This window comes from Aulonocara sp. 'chitande type north' Nkhata Bay, linkage group LG13, assembly GCF_057382095.1.
Source record: "Aulonocara sp. 'chitande type north' Nkhata Bay isolate Kocher_YH1m ecotype deep benthic linkage group LG13, A_spYH_male_GT1.1, whole genome shotgun sequence".
NCBI lineage: Eukaryota > Metazoa > Chordata > Actinopteri > Cichliformes > Cichlidae > Aulonocara > Aulonocara sp. 'chitande type north' Nkhata Bay.
The window spans coordinates 10,088,679-10,106,035 of NC_141356.1; the positions used below are offsets into that span (position 1 = coordinate 10,088,679).

The 17,357-nt window shown below is 42.3% G+C and overlaps 1 protein-coding gene across 1 annotated transcript in view; it reads left to right on the forward strand.

The window, feature by feature from the left end:
- Positions 1 to 7,559: 7,559 nt before the first annotated feature.
- Positions 7,560 to 17,357, forward strand: part of LOC147315679 (uncharacterized) — a 36,216-nt gene continuing 26,418 nt past the window's right edge. The window contains exon 1 of the transcript XR_015124380.1: positions 7,560 to 7,697. The gene's annotated coding sequence lies outside the window, so the exon portion shown is untranslated. The remainder of the gene's footprint in view (positions 7,698 to 17,357) is intronic.

A 17,357-nucleotide genomic window follows, 5' to 3' on the forward strand; every position in this document is an offset into this window, starting at 1 on the left:
CTTGCACACAGCATAGTCTGAGTGAATTTAAATGGAAGTTTTGAGGTGAAATAATCCCCCGGGACTGTGCTGAAAACATCTTTAGTTTTTCAGGTTTTCTTTCAGTTTTTCAGAGAGTTAACCGTTTGATCTCGAAAACAAAGATGCCACCCAAGACATGCCGCCTGGCATTGACTCTGCAAAGAGGAAATAACACGGGGCTGCACATGAAAAATAAACCCAGTACGATAAAACTTGTCAAATGTGTTTCCATCTGTCTCATCTTTTCTCCCTTTTTCTAACAGTTCAAACGTGAAAAAGCCCTAAGCAAAATGTTACATTTCAACATTTTTCCATTCTTTAATTTTCACCACAAAGCCTGACATGTTTTAAGAGGTGCAATCTAATATTGCCTGAACTCCAGGACCTACCACAAAGATCTCTGGGTAAATGGGAGGGAAGGAAGTGCACAGACAGGAGGACGGGTGTGGATGGAAAAGTGCGCAGTAACTTGGCTGCAGCACACCCTTAAGTAACAACACATGGCAGTGGAGGAATTCCACATTCATGGACACTCTACATGAGCGCGGATGCGACGGGCTGACCAGGCTGCTTGCAGCAAGTGGCTGCCGGGTGCCGAATGGGAAGCCGATAAGGCTACCCCGTACCTAATTCCTTTCCATGTTCTCATCCTTGGTAGGCATCACAATGGGCATGATTCATGGGGGTAATTCCGCCTGCTACTGACTTGGCTCCTGTCTGCATTTGGGAAGAATGTGACCTCACAATATATCTCTTTCAGGCCCATCCCTGTCTGAATTCGACCAGCCTCTCCTTGAAGCCCTCTTCTGTTAGAGACTGCAGAGTGAGGACAAGGGAATGCAGCAGAAAGGCGAGGAAGAGAGGCTAAACTAAGGGGGAAAAAAATTTGCAAACATACTCCTCCTTCCCCACCTTCTCTCTTCCGACATCACTCTCCTTCCCAATGTAATACCTAAATGATGTGCAGCGAGGAGGGTAATTTAAAAGTATGAAAATGAAAGTCAGCCACTGTGACAACCACAGAGACAAGCCCTGATTGCACAGGGGAAGTTGTAGGTGTGATGCCTGTTTCATGTTTCCATATATAAACCCGCAGAAACGACCACACGTCTAGCCCGGGTAATGATCAGAAGTAGAGCGTGTGATGCAACAGTGTTTTGTAACATGAGCCCTCTAGTGCTTAAGCAAACTGCAATCATCGCGGGTAATTATTTAGCTGTATTAGGCCATTTGAAGCTCAGTTAATTCCTGGTTACATTCCATCTGTCACAGACACAAAGGCTCTTGTCTTTATCTGCAGTCAGTGCTGAAATATAAATTACACTGCAGAGTGGCTCGGGCAAAAGTAAGCTTACAATGGAAGGAACATAAAAGTGTAGAATCACAGTCGTTGCCAACAGCAAGTTAAAAAACAAATATGTGGTGTGCAAATGCCTTAAAAAAAATCATAAGGATTTAAGAGTATCCTTTAATGTTCCAGCCGAGCGGGTTGTGCATTTCCAACTGGATTAATTGAGCATCCAGCAAACGAGGCACAAGTTTGTCTCCTGACTGACTCAGACAAAAAAAACACTGAAAAAAGCGTGAGCAAGAACATCTTTTAATGAGCAAATTTATCCTCTAAAGTACAATATATGGAATGTGGGAGGCATAATTTTAGTCACCAATTTCTCTGTCTGGTTGTAGCCTGCAGAAATATCAGTTATTCTACCTTTTCTTTAAAAAAAAAAGTTGAATAATGCCTCAGCGGTCCTATAAATCTCCCTTTTCTTCATACAACTTACCTCTACCCTGTTTAACTCCGCTTCAGGGGAAAATGACTTTACAGACCTGCACTGACATCAAACGGCTGTACGGTACAATCTGGCACAAGTAACGGCACGCACACACTGTCGCACGTGTAAAAAGGGCGTTGACACCTACATACACGTTCATAAGCAGAGGTGGTTTTGTCATGTCACCCTCCTTAACATCTTGCTACAGGCTGCCTCATAGGAGGAGAAAATATGGTGTGATGTCACTTCTGGCATGGCCCCGGTGTCTGAAAGCTTTTTATGCGCCGCCCCAGTGAATGAGAGGCAGACATTACTCAGAATAAGAGTGGAGACTATCTGTTCTCCACAGTTAAAGCTGCTATTTGTTAGCGTGGACCTCTGCCAGAGTCGGGCCACTGTCTGTTGACTGCTGATCAACACAATGCAGATCAGATCACCGAGACTCCATAAAACATCTTTAGCATTTAACTCTGCCATACATTCAAACGTCTTCCTTGTCGCTCTCATTGGCAGGGCCGTGCTCGCTCCACCAGCACCACTGGCACTCTCAAAGCAGCCTGGCGGCACCCCCTTAAAGCCACCAAGGGGGTTAGTCATAATAGAGTTTCATCTGGCCATCAATCTTCATTCTCTCTCCCTGTGAGCAGCACAGGACCACGTCTTGTGTTGCAGTTAAAAGCCTTGGAACCGCTGTTCCAGCCCTGCGATAAATTGATTGCTCTATACGGCCTGTGGCGAATGCTAGGAGATCCTGATCCATACTTGCAGTTTGTCACTGTGCATTAGGAACAGGCGAGGGGATTCCCAAAGCCTGACTCATAAGGCAAGCACCTTTCAAATAGAATTTAGCAAAAGACAGTCAAGTGGAAATGTAAATTGCACACTCATTTAAAACGTTTGGGATTTTTGCATTTATGTTTGAGAGGAAAAACAAAAGCCAGAGGCATTTCAAGCAAACAACGTGACAGCAGTTAAAAGAAATAGACTGCTGAAGGACCAGTGAAATAATAGATTTTGGGCAATTCATCAAACGCACGCACTCCCTGCTTTTCATCACTGTGAGCAGCAAAGGGAAACTCTCACCCAATTCTACTCCTTTTTCATGTTACTTCCAACTTTTTCCCCCTCAATTATGTTTTTTTTTTTTTTTAATATTCACAAAAATGCACTAAAGTTATTACCCATTACAACTGTCGCAATTATGATTCTTATGCACATAGGACCCTTTTTTTTGTGCTGACATGCACTTTTTCCTTGCTCAAACATTTCACTTTAAATCAGCATTACCTTATCATGCAAAATAGTGCAGCGGCCTTCAACTTTAGACCAGATATCCTTGTTGCATCTCATAGATCCTCAGCATCCCATCCCAATTGCCAGCACTACTGAAGGGCGTGCTTACTTCCACTCATGAGAAAGTGAAGAGAAGCACAGAGTTGACATTCGGCTAAATCCATTCACTGTTTCTATTTCTGTGCAACGTCTAGACATAAAAACATTTTGCTAGGAACCAAAAGCCACAGCTGGGTTATGCAAAGCTGGACTAGACTCAGATCCTTCAAAAACACTGCACTACATGTTAAATTAAAGCAAGTGTCTGTTATTGATTTTCCTGTCAAGCACCTTGCTGGGTGTATATTTTAACTCCCCAGATAAAATGTAGTTGATGAAGTCATGTGTTTACCTCCTATAATGTCTTTGTACTAGGGAAAAAGATTGTCTGCCGTCATAAAATGTTTATATTAGTGTCTTTTATTGGATGTTCCTTGTATACATAATTGTTCGCAGCATCATAAAAAACATGGCCAACAAAGTGCAAATTACAGGGTTTGTGGGGGTACTGACCACCTATTTTCCACACTCCAAGTCACAGCATCTGTAAACAAAGTAAATGTGTTGAGCCATCAACACACACCCAAAAGGGTGACCGCACATGATGTCATTCCAAGGCTAATGAACATTTGGAGCTGAGGGCCAAGCTGTGCATTCAATTAAAAATGAGGTTCTTGTTATTATTTGAATATAAAGCTGTTGTGTTTTTGGCACAATTAACAGAGTGCACGAACACAAAGAATCAAAATTAAGCGAAACAGAGCACAAAATTCCATTTCATGGAAAAAAAACATGTTTAATACTTGCCTATCTTTACTAATCTCGTTTGCACCTGCTCAAACCAGCTATTACCATGAAAGGAAAGCTTTCTAGTACGAAAAGCTAATGTCTCAGTCACAATGAAATAATTTGGGTTATTTTTAAAGAAGCCTGTGTGATTCATCAATGTGATGATGCATCACTTCCCTTTGGGGACTTCCTCAGCTTCCTACATCTGCTGAGTGAATCTCAAATGTCAGCATTGTCAACTCTGTGCTTCCCCATGTTTGTGTTCATGTGTAGCACAGTGGGTGCCTGATATATTTCAGGAGAGAAGGACTGTCATTGGACACGTCAGCACCTCAGTATGCTGCAAAAGGAGCGCTTGCGTGATTGACAAACGGCATCTGAAATAATCCTCCCCCGGAGCTTTTGCTGGAATTCAGGGGAGTGTGTCACAGAATGCTGGAAATCAATCGAATAACAGGACTCATACTTTATGGAGAGACTTGCAAGGTGTACCGAGGTGAGAAAAACAGCAGGACTTTAAACAGCTAGCTGTATCGGTTGCGTCAAGTGCAACATTATGAATGCTTTTGCAAGTATAAGTCGTCGAGTGTGGAATATAAAGGATGCTTTCTCCCATGGAAAAGCCATAGCTATCATGATGTCACTCACTGGATTGTGAAGTCCTGATCTGAATATGTTTTTGCTCATAAATGTCGTAACAGTTTATGAAATACTCATACGTGTTTATATGCTTACGTGTTCACAGAAAAAGTATTTCACAATTAGGGCTATGATTCAGCAGCTCCAACATTAAGACACTTAACATCAGATCTTTGAACTTAATTAAGCAGGCAGATGTTCAATAGATATTATTTACCATGGCCCCTGTTATAATGTAGGCCTGACCCGGGAATTTTATGGTGCTGTACAACCTGGGCATTAAAGGCTACTGCTATATTTTTAAACTGTATGTACATACATGTGTGTGAGAGAATGCTGTTTTACTGTAAATGTGTTTTACAGACATTTATGAGAAATGTGAAGTTGCCTGCACTGAACAAAAGAGATGGACATATATTTTGGACATGGCATGGACTTCTAAGTATTTATTGACTGAAGTCCGAGGTAAGACCACGTGCTTAGTTTGTGGAGAGCAGATTGCTGTTTAGAAGGATTACAGTATGAATCGCCATTAGGCATAAAAGATGCAGGGAAATGCAAGAACTTGACTGATGCAGAGCTGGAACGGATATCTGAACCTTTGCAATAAAAGCTTTAAAGCTTGTAAAGCTTTTTTTTTTTTTTTAAATGAAGCTTCACACATCCATGGATCAATCAAGAATAGCTTTATGAATTCCCAAAGAATGCCACCCTGATATATTTCCTTAAAAAAAAAGAAAAAGAAAATGGGCCACTCTCCTAACGAATCATAACAAGACTGATCAATGACACTGCAAATAATCTGACAATAAATTTGAACTTTTTCCTCCTTGGCTCTGGATTACCGCGTTGATGTTCGCGTCTCAGGCCAGTAGCTAATTTTTGAACGTGAGATAGCAAAAGAATTTGAGATTATTGAGGAGCTGGCAGCAATGAAAGGGACTAAGATGGGAAATGACTTGTTCGTGGATGTAAGTGCATACTTTGAGGCAGAAATAGGACTAAACTGGCAGGTGTTACAACTGATGGCTGTCTAAATCTGGCAGGGAAAAATATCTGACTTCTGAAGTGGTTGCAGTACAAAATGACTGAAATGATCCCAGAACTGAAACTGGTATTTTTGTATTGTATTATGCACCAGGTGGTCCTGTGTAAGCTAAATAGCTGCTAAATAGGGATGATGGCAGAGGTTGCTTCCTGTTAAAAGGGAATTGTTAGGGTTTCTAATATTGTAGGGTTTACCTTACAATATAAAGTACCTCGAGGCACAACTGTTGTTATGAATTGGTGTCATATAAACAAAAAGAAACTGAATCTAATTTAATTAAAGCATAATCTACTCTTTGTAGTAGCTTTTTCATGTGGCCCACCACAGCAATCCCAGCTTGTCAATTCTGTGTGCTTTGGATTAATTGCTCGCCCTTGTCTGGAAAGACAATTAGTACAGAAATGCCTAACAAATAATTTTATTATGATGGCATAAAAATAAAGGCCAAAGGATAACAAAAAACATTTAACCACTTAACTAAAAGGTTGGGGACTAGCCAATATGAAACTGCCATTGCTAACAGAAGCTTTCTGTTAAAAATATATTCCAAAATCCTAAAATAAAGAAATGTTTAAAAGGTCTGTCATTGTTTCTGTTCAAAGTCACAACTGAAAAATAAGCAAACAAATCATTTGCAGGTAAACTGCTGTATTTGACATTAAACAGATACTCTATTATGATGAATGTCTTTGCTCCAACAGAGAAAATTCTTTTTCCTCTAAAAAGGAAACATACTGATGCAAACAACCTGTTTCAGCACACCAGTAATGACTGAGAGTTTAGTCTTGATTAAAATAAGTCTAAATTGGTCCAGTCTCTGATACCACAAATGGGAACAAAATACACAAAGCGTAAGCAGGAAGAAAAAGCCTCCATTAGCCTTCGCTGCAGCCACTGATGATTGATATGATAGCAAGCCCATTCAAACTGCAAATTTTACACATGATTGAGGCTCTATTGGATGTAATGAAATGGCCTTCCTGAATATTGCACTTGAGTGACTGTGTTACCACCAGTACAATAGCTGCTATTATAGTTTTGGGTCTTCAACCCATTTTTCATTGTACCAGGTCCAGTGTGTTATTAGCGCAGAACTCAGAGTGAACCCGCGCGGCTTTGGTTTCTTGCTGTTACGGATGTGACCGTTCTCTCCACTGGGAGCAATTCATAGTGTTAATTGACCACCGCAATCACTCAGCAGATTTATGGAAAGTCTGAAGGGTCACAGGAGACTTCTAGGGGAGACTATCCAGGGAGCAGGGCTAGCCTCTGAGCTGCAGCTGGGGGAATTTCTAGGCTTTCTAAGTACATTCATAAACTCCCTGCCTTTCTTCAGTGACCCCGGAGGAAATTTACATTATATAGAAGAACTGTATTTAAACAGGCCATAAAAGAAATGAAATAATCTTGTGGGTGTCCTTGTGTGGGAATGTTGCATTATAGCAACACTTTAATAATGGCGCAGCAGCAGTTATGATGAAAAAATCTGAAAAACAAACACAAAATCTGTTATCTTCAAATACAGACATGACCCAGTTTGTTTCTATTTTTCATCCGCTCATCCAGATGTGCATAATTCACTGGGGGGGAGGAGCTGTAACACTGACAGACTGGGTGTGGGCATTGGGGCCCATCTGGCCGACTATAATCAGCTTTAAAACAAAAAAACAAAAAACGGTGCTACAGACAAATGAAGGATACAAGGCGCATGTAGAAAACCAAGGTTTCAAGCTACAGTAGCCAACATCCTCTTGAATCTGGATTCAAGATCCAATGTGCAATGTTGACACGGGGCAGTGAAAGGATGGGCCCTGGTTTTGAGTACTGAAACAATAGAAATGGTTTTGTTCATTGTTTATTCTCCAGTGCAGTGTGTCAGTATGTCAGCGTATTAGTTTGAACAAATGCATCTGGACACTCTTAATACTGTTTAATCCCCTCTGTCAGCCGGCCAGGGTTGTCCTCGTGCAAACACACCATCTCCAGTGTGTCTCTTGTCTTCAAACAGAGAAAGTAAGCATCCAATAACATATTCCTCGTGTTCCACAGCTGAACTTCACACTCGTGGAATAGCTGTTTTTGTTCATATTAAGGTAAGAGTGAACCTTCCGTTTCATTTTAATGCACTCGTCTTTCGTTTCTTGACTCAGGGCTTGTGTAGAGTGTTCAGAAGGAGCGCTTCTCCTTCTAAAAGGCTACTAATGCTGGCTTAATTTTGAATTTACTGGGTTGTTTTTGTGGACTGAATGATTAGGAAATTGCTCCTACAGTTTAACATGGAGCAGTTAAGATTAATTGCCTTAGGCGTGCCAATAATTTTACAGTTATTATGTGATAAGCTCTATCACTTCTTCTGATGAAATGTGTTACAGCTTTTTTTGGTGAGAGTTGCCCAGCCATGATGATTTACAAGAGCTAGAAGTCTGTGTTTTGCTGTGTGGAGTCTAAACGCCATGCTCGCTTGCAGAAAAAGGCAGTACTAATGGGTTTGTGTTACATTACTAAATCAACTCGAGCTGTGAAGCGGCTCCCAGCAAACCTTTATGATCCATTAACCACCAGGGACGGTTTTGCCAGGGCCTCGATGCCAGCTGGCAGAAACTGATGGGCCCATATCATAAGCAACCCCTGCCAGCGATAGCTTTACTGAGGTTTGCAGAACTCCCCCCACCGTTCTCTCGAGCTGATTACATACATGTTGTTTTCTCATTAGCCAAGGCTCCACGTGGTCCTGTCTCATGGAAATGTTTGATGGAACGAAGGTAAATGCGCTGTGTACAATGTGTTAGACTTGATGTCTGCAGACAGCTCGGGAAGGGAGACAAGTCTGTGGAGTGGTTTGAGTTTGGGTGGAGACAGCAGCATTTACTGTAGAACTGCAGACAAATATGCATGGACCCCACCCTAGGCTAGTGATCAACTCCTCTGTCATCAGTGTCTTTATCATGCAGACAGAGATTGATATCCAAGGATCAGATTCCCTGGGATTCCTCCTGCAAAAGAAAGTCCCATTTTTCAAACATTTGGAAACATGAAAGGTTTCTGTAGCACCGCTCGACTGTTTTATTGTGTTACCCGTGAAAGCTGGCAGCGCTCTGCAATATCTACACACAAATGAACGCCTCGTTTTCCAAGTTGCTTTTTGACATTTATCAGTGCACGGCTCCTTTCTGAATATCCTTAATGAAATCTTTATGACTTTTTTTTTTTTAAGTTATGAGGCTGTTACAGTTAAATGCTGAAATCTTTTGAATTTGCAAAGCCTTTTCTCCCGAGTACACTTGTATCTTAGGGGTTTGTGGATGACTAATCGTCTAATGTTTCATGGCTCATGTTTTTAATGGGTGAGTAAAGGCAAGAACAAAAGAGAGCAGAACTATGCAAAAAAATAAAATAAATAAACTCGACTAAAGGATGACAAAAGCGTGGGATTTTCTTTACATTGTAAAAGGTAATCATATGGATTGCATGTAATCCCACTGCATGTAATATCTCTATTTTTTTCAAAATCGTACTCTTTGCTCGGAAGTGAATGTGATCTACCTACACGCCCATGGTTTCCAAACTGCATTTGTTTTATGACTCTTCAGTCAGATGGATGCAGGGGAATTCCAGGAAACAGAACTTTTATCAGAGTTTTAAAACATTAGCAAGCCAGAGCGAAGGCTGTTAAACTAACATGCATTCATTGAGTAGACACTGTTATCTAGGTCACAGGTAAATGAGATAGGCAAATCAGAGATCCCCTCCTCCTTTAGAATGAGGCACTTTCACTGGGTTGGCTACCGAGCAAGGAGAGGTGGAGCAGAGGGTCATGGTGGGCATGAGCAATAGAGACTAACAACAATACTTCAAAGCCTCTTTGTATTTTGGTTTGTATTTGATCCATTGTCTCTGATGCTCTTTAGGGACCACCGCTAACAAGGCATCGTCTTACTCGGGTTGACAGAGTTTTGTATAGCTAAGATTCCCTGAGAGATTAGGTTCAGGTGAACCTCGGGGTTAGAACAGAGTGGGCAGAAAAGGGAGTTCATCATTGTTGTAGGCTGTGTCTGCCAGAATAGAGGACAGTTTGATACCAATGTTTAAATGGCAGCTTCAGAGTTTTATACGCATTAGAAGTTGTAATTGATGAACACTTTTGAACACTTTTGTTCAAGTACGAAAAATGTGCAACGCGGAAACCCCCCCCCCCCCAATAGATAAGCAAAATGACTGTTTCTTTATCTCGTAGGGATTGTAAATCCCTTTTAGAGGATTATCACAACGGCCCATTTTATTCCTCACCAGATTTTCCCTCCTCCATAATTGCCATTTGCATCTATCTCTCTTTCTCCCTCTCTCTCTCAGTGGCAAAATTGATGGGTGGAATATCTTGAGAAATATGCGAATAAAAGCCAAAGAAGGAAACATCTCAGAGGCACACCACAATGAATGAGAATTTGAAGGATGCTAATTAAACAATGTCATGATTTATTGTCAGTAACAAAACATTTACTGTTTCAATCCCAAAGGCTTGGCTTCCTGGAAAATGTAGCATTTGGTCACAGCTTTGTTAACTTATTCGCTTCAGTTTGGGTTGCACTGAGGGTTTCGGGAAAAAAAAACCCTCCTGACAGCCAGTATAATATGACCTAGATTATAGCCTCTGTGCCTGCTTTTGCCATTTTTACATCAATAAAGTTTTATTACGCTGTATTTGGATTTATACAAACATTCAAGGTAAGTGATTAATTAGCAACCCCCGAACACCAAACGAGTTTAATCATGCAGCGAGTTTTAGCCATTACAAGCTGTCAGAGTTTTCTTATCTTGACAACAACTCTAAACTGTTTACTGCTTGTAAAACTGTTGTGTAGCCTCACACGTTTTAATTGAAAAGGCTTCCTAGAAAGCCTCCCTACATCGACATGTGCAGCTCCCCGGGTTCAGAGCGCAGGCTTTTGGCTGGCTCGTGAATGGACAGGACAGAGATGTTATCTGGCCTTAGGGAGGATGTTTGCGGAGTGGGAGTGGAAGGGCTGTGGGGCTTCAGTGTGCTAATGCAACTAAGAGCCAGGAAGGCAGAGTGTTGACTCTGCAGATTTCAGCCAGCTACTGATGGCTACGGGGCTAAATACTGACCCCATGGACTAATAAAGAAAATCACCTCGGGCACGAGCCGCAGGGGTCAGAGGTAATGGCGTGGCTGCGAAAAACAGAGGCCGCAGCTTTCGATGACGACTCTGCCTAATTGAAATGACAGTTGAAGACCAGTGGGGGTAACAGTGTTTATTTACGTCTTTGTTACGCGGTGAGCAAGCACAAAGATATGCCGGGCCTGGCCATCGATGACATCGCTCCTGTATGCTGTCTGGCTCCGGGATCTCTGCGCTAGTACAATAAGGACTTCCTGTCTGCCATCAGATTCCCCGGCATTCGACCCAGGCCCCGGAATGAGGCGAGGCGGAGCCGTGGATGTGGTTTTGTGAAAGAATATAAGTCCTAATCAGACTGACACCATGGGCCTGTTCCATTCTTTTGACCTACCAGCTGACCCTCAATCTGATCTGCTGTCTATTTCAGAGCCACAGCGGTCTGCTATTTGCTAAAGTTGTATGGATTTTAGCTTCCTGTGCTCCAACAGCCTTAGGGAGACGTTGAGCCTGGCTGTCAAGACCCTGTTTCACACTGCTGATGTCAGCATTTCTCTTAAAGCTCTACCGCAAGTCTGGTGACAAACTAGTTGCTGTATAGCTAGAAATGTGTTCTGCTTGTCATAGAAAAAAAGGTTGGAGGCAATAAGCGCATGTTCCCAGCAGCAATATTGCTGAAACAACAAACAGTGGAATATAAGAGGCCAGAGGCTTAATCCTTTATTCCATTCAGTAACAACAAGGGGACCTAGAGAGAAAAAGACAGAAAAGGAGCCGCAGAACAACATACACTCGAAAATGTAAAGAATATAGCACGTAAAAAAAAACCCTGATATTGCTATCTGAAGAAACAGAGGAAGGCAGCATTCATGGTCTCCTGTTTCACTGGGGTCAAGGTGAAAGAGCAACCTTCAGCAACCCGAGTACTAAAACAGCCTGCTGCTGTCTAGCATGACTAGACATTCAGCATTAATGGCCTCCTGAGAGGACCTTCAGCACAGGAGGAAAAGAACACAAATACTCCCCTCTCACACCCGAGGAGCTTATACGAGTGGCAGCGTAGAGCACTGACACCAAATTGATCCAAGTTTCCAGAGCATGCCAGGTGACTGAACAATGGACACGGTAGATGTAGTGGAAATGGCAAACGTATGCATCTTGATGATATCTGAGACAAATGATAGTTTTTTTCCCCCTCTAAACAGTTTTTTTATAGCAGATAAACCACCACACATGTAATTTTCCAACATGTCATTTCCTGTGCAAGGATGACATAAATAACATTTTTGATAATAGGACGCTGCGAGTTCTGAAGAAAAAAAGCTGCCTTGTGTCATGTAAATTCTGATCGCCGCAACAAGTTTGCGCTTGTGGTCATTTGAAAAGCAGGAAGCAGGAAATGAGCAACTATTGTGCTGCCTCCTCTTTAATTCAGCCGAAGGTTCAGGTTTCTGTCGTCACTTCAGTCCATGAAGACTAAAACGATCACAGCCCTGCTTCCTCAAATGTTGGCAAATGTGCGTGAACACGGGGTGCCTGCCATAGGTGATTTATACGTACACAGTACATTTGATCTCATTGTGTTTCCAGGGTTTTGCTAAAGTCATTAATTCTAATATTGTGCTCTCAAAGGCGGCCTTTGTGGCGCTTTTGTAGCTTTTTTGTTAGACTGACATAGAAAAAAAAGTGTTCAAGTGCCCTTCCCTTTGCTTCCTTAACATCTTGGACAAAGATTTTGTGCAGTCTTTTGTTTGTTTTCCAGTGTTCAGTGGGCTTCTCCTCAGCCTGAGATATATCCAGCTAAATATGCACCCACATGCACACACGCAATAAAAAAACAAGTTAAAAACATGACGAACGGACTACAAGTCCTGAAGGGAAATGTGCCAGAGAAGGGAAAATAACATATCAGATGTAACAGCACATGCTTTATTGATTCTTTGTAGCATAGGACATGCTGTACTAATCAGACAGGTTGGCACAGTAAAGTGGATAAACAAGCTCAAAAGTCTTCCATGACAGGCTGCATTTATTTTTAGATTTGCTCCGAGCAAAACATACATATCGTTAGCTTCATAGCATAATTGCCTAAGTCATTTGACTAAGTCAATGACTTAGGCACTTATGCTATGAAGCTAACGATATAGAAAAATCCGCCTATAGTTCAATTTTGACCTTAAACTCAAATTACTGTTCTCTTGTACTGATGTGAACCACACCCTCCCAGACACCTATGCAAGATGAAACGGAGCAGAGACTTGCAAGTAATGGAGCTTTTTTCATTAACTGGAACTATCTATGGACATACGGCAAAAAAATGAAAACATGTAGACAATAACAATTATAATAATACACAATAAGAATTACACTGAAAACTGGCTGCTGTTTATATTTCAGCCCTTGTTAAGACAAACCAAAGACAGATATACTTCTACAGTATACAGTACGACTACACACAGTATAATAGTGTGGTGTATACACACTTGTAACGCACTTTACGGCCTTTCACATAACTTGTCTGTTAGAGCTCACTGAATCTTTCTTTACTCTTTGTTAGTCTTTAAAAGTTGCAGGATTTCTCTCTGGTCCCATTTGTTTTATTCACGGCTATTTCCAAAAAGTAAACACATTCCCGTCTCATTCATCCATGACATGAATTTAATTAGAAGTTTCGGCTGTAGCTCTCTCAGAGGGGTCAGTGCCTTTCGAAAAAAAAAGAAAGAAAAAGATCAGATTTATGTGTCCTTAAAAGGAGGAAATTTATCTGTGTGAAAAAAAACTTGATCAGCATTCAAATATCTTTCTTAATCTGCTCCGATAGCTTAAGTCAGCAGACAAATTCAGACTTGCCTTCAAGCCTTTTTGTTCAGAACTTTCTCCCATGAACTATATAAACTAGAAATTTGTCAACTCAGTCAAAACCAATAACAAATCCTTGGCTAACTAGAATTTATATTATTTTCGATGACTCATAGCATTAAGAAGGATAACTTTTCTCACTCGACCACATGCTGACAATTTGTCCCCCCCTCCGAAAAAAAAAAAAAATCAGGCTAACAAAACGCGAACAGACAAAGCCAATCTTTCATAGAAAACGCACACGGTGTCTGAAAGGGTTATTTAAAATTATTCTGAAGCTTCGGACCTCTGTCATATCTATAATGCCATTGACCTGTTGGCAAGCTTCACCTCCTAGTGCTAACACTTCAATGAAAACCTCATGAGGCCACGGTAAATTTGTTGCAAAGAAAAGACGTCCACGAACAGCGCTGATCGGGCTGAGGCCCGTGACTATTGTTGCCATCTGCTCACCATTTCCTCCTGCAAAGAAGATAATTGAATCTGAAATCACTTCTCTCTCTTGGTTTAAGAGCGAGGGTCGTGTCTGTGACTAAAGTCTCCACCACAATAGTTCGGGCTCTTGTTTGTATTCTTTATGAAGCTATTTCACCCCGTGGTCGTCTCTTGCAACATCTGCCCCTCGCCTTCCAGATAAATATGGACCATCTAATCACCTGCCACACTTAATTAAAACCCCCATCAGTGGCTTTACGAGAGCCATCGAAGGGCACGGTGCCCGAAGGGGGTCTTCAGCGTGTGCTTTGCAAGGTCTTTGCACAATAGAGGATGCTAAAAATCTTTAAGCTGGTTTGGTGAAAATAGGTCAACGCTGGCAGCTGTGGGTAACATGTCCCTCGCCTGGCCTGTGGTCCAGCACGCCCCTCGTCGTCTTTAACACCCTTTGTGCCACCATCTCGGCACTAATCTGTCTTTTCACTGAGTGTTAAAATTAATTTGCAGTGATTTCTATGAGGGCAGAGACGTCGTTAGGAAACCTCAAAGGGAGAACAAATGGACAAGTTGCCAATAGTGGGCCTTTGTCCTCAGCCTGCCCCTTTCTAAATACCCATGACAGCAGCTTTGAAATGCCTGCCTGATGAGGCTCAGATGCTCTGGCTGGGGACATCACAGTGACCGTACTTGTCCGGCTGTGAAAAACATCTCATGACAGAGACAAAGTCAGCACAGCATACAATGAAAAGGACCAGATTCCAGAACTGCCAGTCAGAGTCCAGACTGCACTGCCCCGGTGATGTATCTCAATCTGAACTTACAGATAAAGCTTAATTTTATTTCTTGCTTTATTTCCTCCGCGCTATCTCGACAGCGTAGCTCCCGCCGGACCACATCAGTGAAAAGAGATAACTGTATTGCTTCAGAGAGCTTGGCTTCAACACAAAATGGTGTTCCCATGGGAAAATCAGAGACACAACTGTTTAGCTGAGCTTTCCAGTACTGCTCATAATGCCATTAATTGTGTGCAGGGAGAGTTGGAGAAAGAGGTTGGCCGCAGAGAGCTCCAGAGGAAGCCACATTGTGTAAAGCAGGTTTGTGTGAGACCGCTGCAATCTGCTGAGTTACAACCCCGATTCTCCTGCTCACGTCTTCTATCTTTTATCCCTTTTTTTTCCTTTCTTATCTTTCCCTATTTAATCTTTCTCTGTTTATATCTCTCATCCACCCCTACTCCTGACACATAAACGCTCTCTCACTGTTTTAGATTAATGACACAAACATTTTTGCAGTTTACAGCCGTGTGAGCCAGTTTTTCTCCTTCAGCCTTACCTTCGCCCTATAAAAATGGATAAACCTATAAATGCACAGGGGAGACACAGCAGGATTAAAGTGAGAAATCGAGAGCAAATGAGTAAAAGTGTGAGGAGGGCAGTTGTGGGTGGGTATGGTGGGAGAGTTCCTCTCATCAAATTAAACTTCAATCACCGTCAAAGACACACTCAGATTCCAGACAGCCAATCAGCCAATCTAAGACAAATGATTTTGTTAAGCTTTCCTGCCACACTGGGCGTGGGAACGGCGCAGATTCTCATAAAAAAAAGGAGCCTGTAAATTATTTCCCTCCTGCTTCAAAGACCTGAACAACTGAAAAGAAAAAGATATGTGTTTACATGTGGTGTTTCTCTGTTGTTGTCTTGGGTCTGTCAGTCTCAGCTGAGTGGATGGGAGTGCAAACAATATCGGGGATCTACAACCGTCTGCTCACGTGCAACTGACTGAGACACGGGACACAAAAGGATGTCATCTTTCATTCTCGTGGATAAATAAAGCTCTTCAAGCATCATTTAAACCAGGGGGTATGCATTACGCTTTATTTGAGGCAGCATTTTGATCAAAGCTGCTCGGAGGAAGTTTTTTCTCTTCCCCCCTCCACCCACCCCCACATGCCACCCTCCCAGCCTCACACATCCCGCAATCCACTCCCCCCACCCCGCCAAACCCCGTCTGCCTTGCTGTTGCTAATCACTGGTGGTCTCCTGACTGCCAACGGTAATTGATTAGAGAGAGGAGCGCTGGTTGGCGAGGAGGGGGGAATGGAGGGGAAAGTTCAGCCCAGAAGTTCTCAAGGTCACTGCCCTTTTCTTCCCCCGTCTGAACTTCTTTTCTCATGCTATTAGGTATCAGCCACAGGGGAAACTGCAAATATTTGGCTCACTCTGTATGACTTCCAAGAGGTTTGGTGGTGGCGAGCACAAACAGGATGGTTTACGTAAGCAAAATGGATGCATCTGCTGAAGAGAAACACGATGGCGAAAAGGCTCAGAGTTTGCAATGTGTTGATTTAGGAACTCAACATCCTTGAATGAATAGGATTATTTTTGTAGACCTCCCCCAACATCGATGGTTCCCGAATGCCGCCACATTGTTTGGCCTCTGTGTGGCCACTCAGCATCCTTCACAATATAAAGACAGCTCAGTGGATGTTATTCTGATGAAATAACTCACTCCGTTCATCCTGATTTTACAGGAAGATGTGACATTCTTTGCCCCTGGAAAGTGACTCACACTGCCGTTTTGTTTAGTAAATGCAATTATGGACCGGTTGAACCGTTCTCCTTTTCTTTGAAAAAGAGTCACGAAAAATACTCTTTCACTTTCCTTTTTTTGTGCGTGTGAGTGCTCTGTATGACCAAACAGGGTCATGTTCACAGTATGGACACAGGGCCTACGTGTATGGAAACATGACTGTCACAGGAAATGTTCAACATGTTTCACAGAAACGCAGCCGAGCAAGAGGTGAGGGCGTTTTAGAGAGGCGCCCTCCCAGTGCTGCGGGCTAGTGTTGATGTTGGCTTCACGGTTGTCTCGGGGATGCCCAGAGTTTACCACTCTCTGGTTGCGAGGCCAGTAAAAAAACACTCAGAGCATGCTCAGATGCTCACAGACCTATGTCTGGACATGTAGGCTAACTCACAGAGAGCGATGAGGACTAAGTGATGTAACTTTATGAATGTAAGGAAAACGTCAAACAAACCCAAGAGGCAAAGTTAAAGACAAATAATTAGAGTAGCTCGGAATTTATATCATCACTCAGGGAGTGCAGACTGTTGGGTTTCCATATTTGTCTCAGTCATCTCTCCCACTTTTTTGCCCCAGGCTGTAGCAGCTGTAAAGCATTCATCTTTGTCTGCTCTGTCACTTACACTGTCTCTCAGCATTCATCATAAGGAACTCATTTTTCATAAATCTGCCAGTAAGGTCGCAGATTTTCAGCTAATTTCAAACACAACCCATATAAAGGAGACGGAACATTAATCCTAC